The sequence below is a fragment of the Tyto alba genome, unplaced genomic scaffold, assembly GCF_018691265.1.
Source record: "Tyto alba isolate M040663 unplaced genomic scaffold, T.alba_DEE_v4.0 Super-Scaffold_14, whole genome shotgun sequence".
NCBI lineage: Eukaryota > Metazoa > Chordata > Aves > Strigiformes > Tytonidae > Tyto > Tyto alba.
Genome location: NW_024881276.1, coordinates 45,396,253 through 45,402,252, shown reverse-complemented (window position 1 = coordinate 45,402,252; position 6,000 = coordinate 45,396,253).

The window sequence follows — 6,000 nt, the reverse complement described above, 5'->3', positions numbered from 1 at the left end:
GTCCCATACTTTGAAAACTTAACGTATGTGCTAAAATATGTATGTGCATACATACTTTTATACACACGTACACATACATACACATATATAAATATTTAATGATAGGTCTGAAGGCATAATCCCATGTCTCATTACACTTATGTGCAAAATTCCCTTGGACATCTAAATGCATTCCTCAAATGTCTAATAAATGAGTTGACATTGTTAGTGGAAAGCAACATGATGTCCAAGCAAAGCTGCAATCTTAGGGCTTCTGACACTAATAAATGTCAATTGTGTCTAAAAGTGTTAGACATTTTGTGGATATTTTAAGTAAATAAACTTGATGACATATTACTATTTTGCAAAGTTCAATTAATAGCTTCTGACTGTGTTCGAAGATGACTTTTTCATGTTTTAAGGGCAAAGCAAAGTTGCTTGAGAGGTTCAAATTTACTAAAGTCATCGTGAATGGCTACGTCCTATATGTCAGTTTGAGTCTGTGCCACGGACAGATGTTTTCAGACTTGGCATAGTTTGTTTGATGCTAACTCTTTTTCAAAATTAGTTATAGTTAAAACATTTTGTGTAGAATTTAAGACTAAGTGAATGCACCAGATTCATTTAGTGGTGGTATGAAGGACCACTGGGTATAATTGAAAATATTATGACATATCAGTTCTGGGAGTAGGTCATATTATAGCAGCTATGTTGACATAACTACCACTCAGATCTTATGTATGATATAGTAACTACATCCTATTGCTAGTTTTCCACGGGAACAATTGCTTCTCTTAGAGGAGATTAGCTCAACTTGATGTGCAGAAATGTATACGTCACATCACACCAGTTACGAAGATGATACAAGCATGTTTAGGAGTTACTGTTCAATGGTAATGATGAACATGCCTGCTCTAGTGCCTGAAACAATTTCTGCATTAAACTGGAGTTGGAAAGGGCAAAAAGACATCTCTTTATAATAAGTCTGTTTTTTTGCCTTTATTGTTATTTGTACTGAGCCAACCTTGGTGTTTTCTCATGTTCATCTACAAGACAGCAGCACCAAAAGGGAAAAACAATCAGGAAGATTCAAATTTTTAAGTAGAATAAAGTATTAGTTCAGTATTAGTTCAAGTAAAATTGTATATAGCCACAGGGTTTGATTTCAGAAGTAATACATGTTAAAGCATGTGAAAATTTTTCCATTTTTCTAAAGTATTGTAAAACTCAAGGAGAGTATTTAGATATAGACAGCTCCAATTTGTCCATAGCTAACATAATTCAAAAGCAAAACTTCAGTTTTATCACAACCTACAATATGAATTAATCTTCTTGACATCACTTTTGGCTTCACAATTTTATGAGTGCAGTGTGAAATTTCAGTTCTTGACTCTTCACAAAAGGGTCCAAATTTAAATTTAAATATCTTTTAAAGCTGTAAATATGTTTTTTAAAGCTTTAGTGTTAATATTTCAATGGCAGTTTGAAACATAGGTCATTAAATCTGGACATATAATCTTGTTAATGTGACCCAGAGTGTATATAGCATTACCATTATACGTTCAGTTATGTTTGCCTTTACTATCACTTCTAATTACTGAAGAAATATTTCACTATGATCATAAATGGGTTCTAAATATTCTTAGAAAAGAACCAAAGAAGCTTTATGTGCTGTAAACAGTGCAATGTAAGTCTTCTAACTTCCAGGAGATAAACAGTTTAGACAGAGTCTTGAAGCACGCCCTCACTTCATCACTCCCAGATACATCAAGGGGACTATTTGGGTAGTGTGTACAGAATCTGGTTCACTCTCTAGTAATGACAGCAGGTTTTTTTCTTTTTTCCAAAGCATTTTGTTCATGAGTAAAATTTTTTTATTGAGACCCAACTCAATTTGCAATTAATTCAGCTGGCATTATTTAATTGACTGAGATGGATAAAGCTCTTATATAAAAGCTTACCTGTCTTGAACTCCCAAGCCTGATTAGTATGTAATTCTGCTCTCTCTTGCATTTTAATTCAGATGCTCTACTAAACCAGTCATACCTACATCTCTGACAATACCTCTACCAACACTATGAGGAAAATTTTGACTTCTCCATTGTCAGTGAGGCCACAATATTTATTTTTGCGGTCTAGATGTTCCATTCCTCTCCTTCAGGTTGTGTGATTTAATTAATTCTGCTGCCTTTATCTGGAATCCCTTTGCCCTGCTGCAGCAAGATTCCACTCACTAAATTTAAATATTGAAAATATTCAGTGCCAACCGATTTGTTATTCTTGAAAGATTTCCAGGACAATTCTATTACTATTAGACCTTCCTGAAGAACATAAACTTCTTATACTGTATCTCTTGCTTTGCCCATTAATCCAAAAAATTAGATTTGAAGAAGCTGTAAGTGAAAAACATGGTAACCGATTTGCCTGTATCACCCCCTTAAAATTTAAATATTTTGTTTATTTTATAAATTAATATGGAAATGCAAAAGGAAATACTGGAGAAGAAGAAAGGGTTGTCGTATAGGCTCTTCTGCAACTGCAGTGTGTAAGCTTTGAAAAATGTGTAACATTTTACGATCTTGTACATCGTATAATCTTATAATCCTGATTCAGTAGTCTTAGTGTAAAAATAATTTGAGGCAATTCAAAGCTTGTGCATGTAATAAGATGGGGATGAATCTACTATACTGCACATTTTGTCAGTAATTTCTCTAAAAGATTGTTCAGTATAATTGGTTCATTGTCACTTAATTAAATTGCACTTTCTTACACGGTGCAGAGCATTAGAATTTGTGTGCTCAGAACAGGTCCATACTATATACAAAACAACTGAAAAGAAAAATGTAATCTAGTAACATAACTTATATAATTAACAAGCAAGACTTGGCAAATGACTTTCCTGGATCCTATATGTATAGGAATCATTGTTTATAAAAAAATATTTTGCAGCATAGTAAATTAATGACTAAAGTGCTGACGTTAGTTCCATAATTCAAATAATATTTTTAATGTCAGAATTCAAATACCTATTCAGCTTAGCTTTAGTACCCTTATTTTCTAGCAGATTTCTTCAAATATTCAGTTTTCTTTTTTCATCCCTTTTTCTTTCATTATCTTTTCCTGCATCAGTAATAGGGAAGGTAATAAGCTGGAGACCTTATTAACCTTCTAATTATTTCCATAGATGTTTGTGGGAGCACGGGTTTTTGAACACAGAAAACTGTCAAAATCTGCAGATACTTAAAACACTTCATGTGAATTGCTGCACATACTATAAGCATATTTGGCGGCTATGGTAGGAAGAAGGAAAAGTATCAGTAGTGATCTAGTGTCAGTCTGTCATTAAATATGCTAAAGATTAAAGATGTTAGTAAACTAAAAGGCCCACTGATTCAAACAGACAGAAATTATAAGTCTACAGAAACAAGAATATAATGTATAACAAAATGGAATTAACTTTCAATTTTACAGGAAAGTGTAATTTATAACCCTGAATAAGAGAGATACTATTAAAAGGTTCATTTCTGATTAGACCGCCAAATTGTCAGTGTTTTCTATTTGCTAAAAAAGCTATTGGCTCAGATGTTAAGGGATCAATATTACACTGTCTTTTTTCTTAGCGTACATGTTCCAGTTAAGGTCAGTACGTGTCTTCTAAAAATCCTAATGCAGGTGTCTTAGTCCAAATATTACAGCAACTTTAACATCAGTGAATCCTGTTGACTGCTGCATGGAATATGTGTTTTAAATTTATCGTAAATTTGTTGTCAGTATCTTATTTTAAATGTTTACTTTGATCACACTAAACCACATACAGTTATGAGTGATGGTTCGAATGCCTGACACACAACACAACACTATATTGTGGAGAATTTCAATAAAAAAGGAACGGCTTTTCCTTTTTTACAGGAAGTCATAGTTTTATTACAATTAATATAAACATGGTACATTAAAGATAAATTAAGTATAGGTAACTACCCAAAGAATAAAGATTCGCCTTTAATAGCTAAACAGTTTGCTTTTAATGGAAAGATGGTCCCTTTATTTAAGAAAATAACAGTAAAAATAGAATAGGTATTTTTCTGTTCCCAGGACAGACCAAATTAGTTGGTTTTTTTTTTTTTTTTTAAGATTGGGAATACATGGATTTCCTTGCTTCTACAAAAACATGCTCTCTAGAAACCTGAGGATGAATGTACTCAAACTGTGATTCCTCTGATTTGTCTTCCCTGGCGCAATCATCCCTTACAAAATTTATTGCTGCTCTGTTTATAATACTAAGTGGCTTTAAATTTCAGAAAAAAAATGGCTATACAAATAGGACTCCACCTTTTTATATTTAATATTTTTGCTGTCCTCATTTACATTTAGCATGTTCACATACATCCGAAAGATTAAAGTGTTTTGATTAAGGTTTGATTTAGAATTCCTGGTAATACACAGGGTTATAAAAATTTAATCTGTGTGTAGGTGAATGAGCAGTGTTTCTTTAGTGTTGTTCCCCCAGAAACTCTGAAGTCAGTTAAAAGCTGGTGAAGGGACACTTCAGAGAAAATGCCATTCCTTTTAGTTGCTTTGTTCCCTAAGAGTTTCCTGTGGCCTGTGGAGTTCAAGACTACCAGGAGGCAAAGCTGTGCTTCGCGTGTGAGAGGAAACATAAAAAGATTTCATCTGTGCTCCTGTCACATCTTTCACTGCCTCCTTTCTGTATTCAGCGGTACTCTGACATGACATGTAAAAGCAAAAGAAGGGGTAAGCCAGACCTTCTAAGATCTTTGAAGAAGTCTAATCTGCCTGCATTAATGGCAGGTAAGGATGCACAACGTGCAGCGCACCCACCCGATGCGGGTGCCGCAGTCTACAGACGCACAAGTGCACCCAAGTATATGGAGAGTGCGCGCGCACACACACACACACACACACACATATATATACATGTTACTAGGGCTGTCTGAGGAAAGCCTGTCATAAAAAGCCCAAATCTGTATTATGCAACAGCAGATGTGAAGGAAGGAATCTCAGTTTGCTTTGGCTGTGTGAATTGCCCTTTTGCAGTTAACACATGAAAAGTCTTTTCCAGAGGTTGCAGACAAGCAGCGGTACTGATTGTGCAAGGGGCCCAAATGATTCATCTTCATTTGGGAGGTGTCCTGCACTCATTTTTTTTTTTTCTGGCAGTCTGATTCGGAAGCATTTTACTGCCCAACCAAGAATTGGAGCAGAAGAAAAATCTGATTTCTCACCCATTAGCCCAGAAAGCTAACCTTGTAATGTCAGTGCTACTTTCCCTTTGACTGTGTTGTTCTAAAACCGCACTGAGACACATAGAAACGTCGAATTATACAATAGCTTGGGTTGGAAGAGACCTTTAAAAGTCATCTAGTCCATCCCCCAAATTCTAAAAATTGAACTTTCTCCTTTTACCTCCCCCATGAGGCTAAGGCAAAATACTAATGGCTATTTCACTATTAATAATTTCCTGAAGCTTTTCCTGTTAACCTTCTTTTTGAATAAAGGTTCATTTCCTTACAGGACATCGTTAATGCAGATAATATGACAAATACTGCATTACTGTAGGCCTGCTGTAATCCGAAAAAATCCCTTAAAAACCCCCCAAATATATTTTTCTCTGTTGGTTGTGCTTGTTGAACAACTCATTTGAAAATAATCCTTAAATTAATATTTTTTAAAAATATTCTTTATTCTTGCATTACAAAGTAATTGTTTCCATATATAGCTTCGTTGAACATCCATTTAGGCACCACAGCAGGAACTTTGATATTCTCTGGTGCAGAGTATCGTAGCTGCATTACCCACCGACTTCAATGGGATTTATGGACACTCAGGAGCCTTGGGAATCAGACATTCTTCTTCTCCTACGTGTGGATTGAGACACCCGATTTTAGGAATTCATATTCAGAAATATGAATATCTTCCTTTTTTTTTTTTTTTTTTTTTTTTTTCTTCTTATTTGTACAAATCCAGAAACTGAGACGCTCGGTGAGCACGGCCGCGGGCACG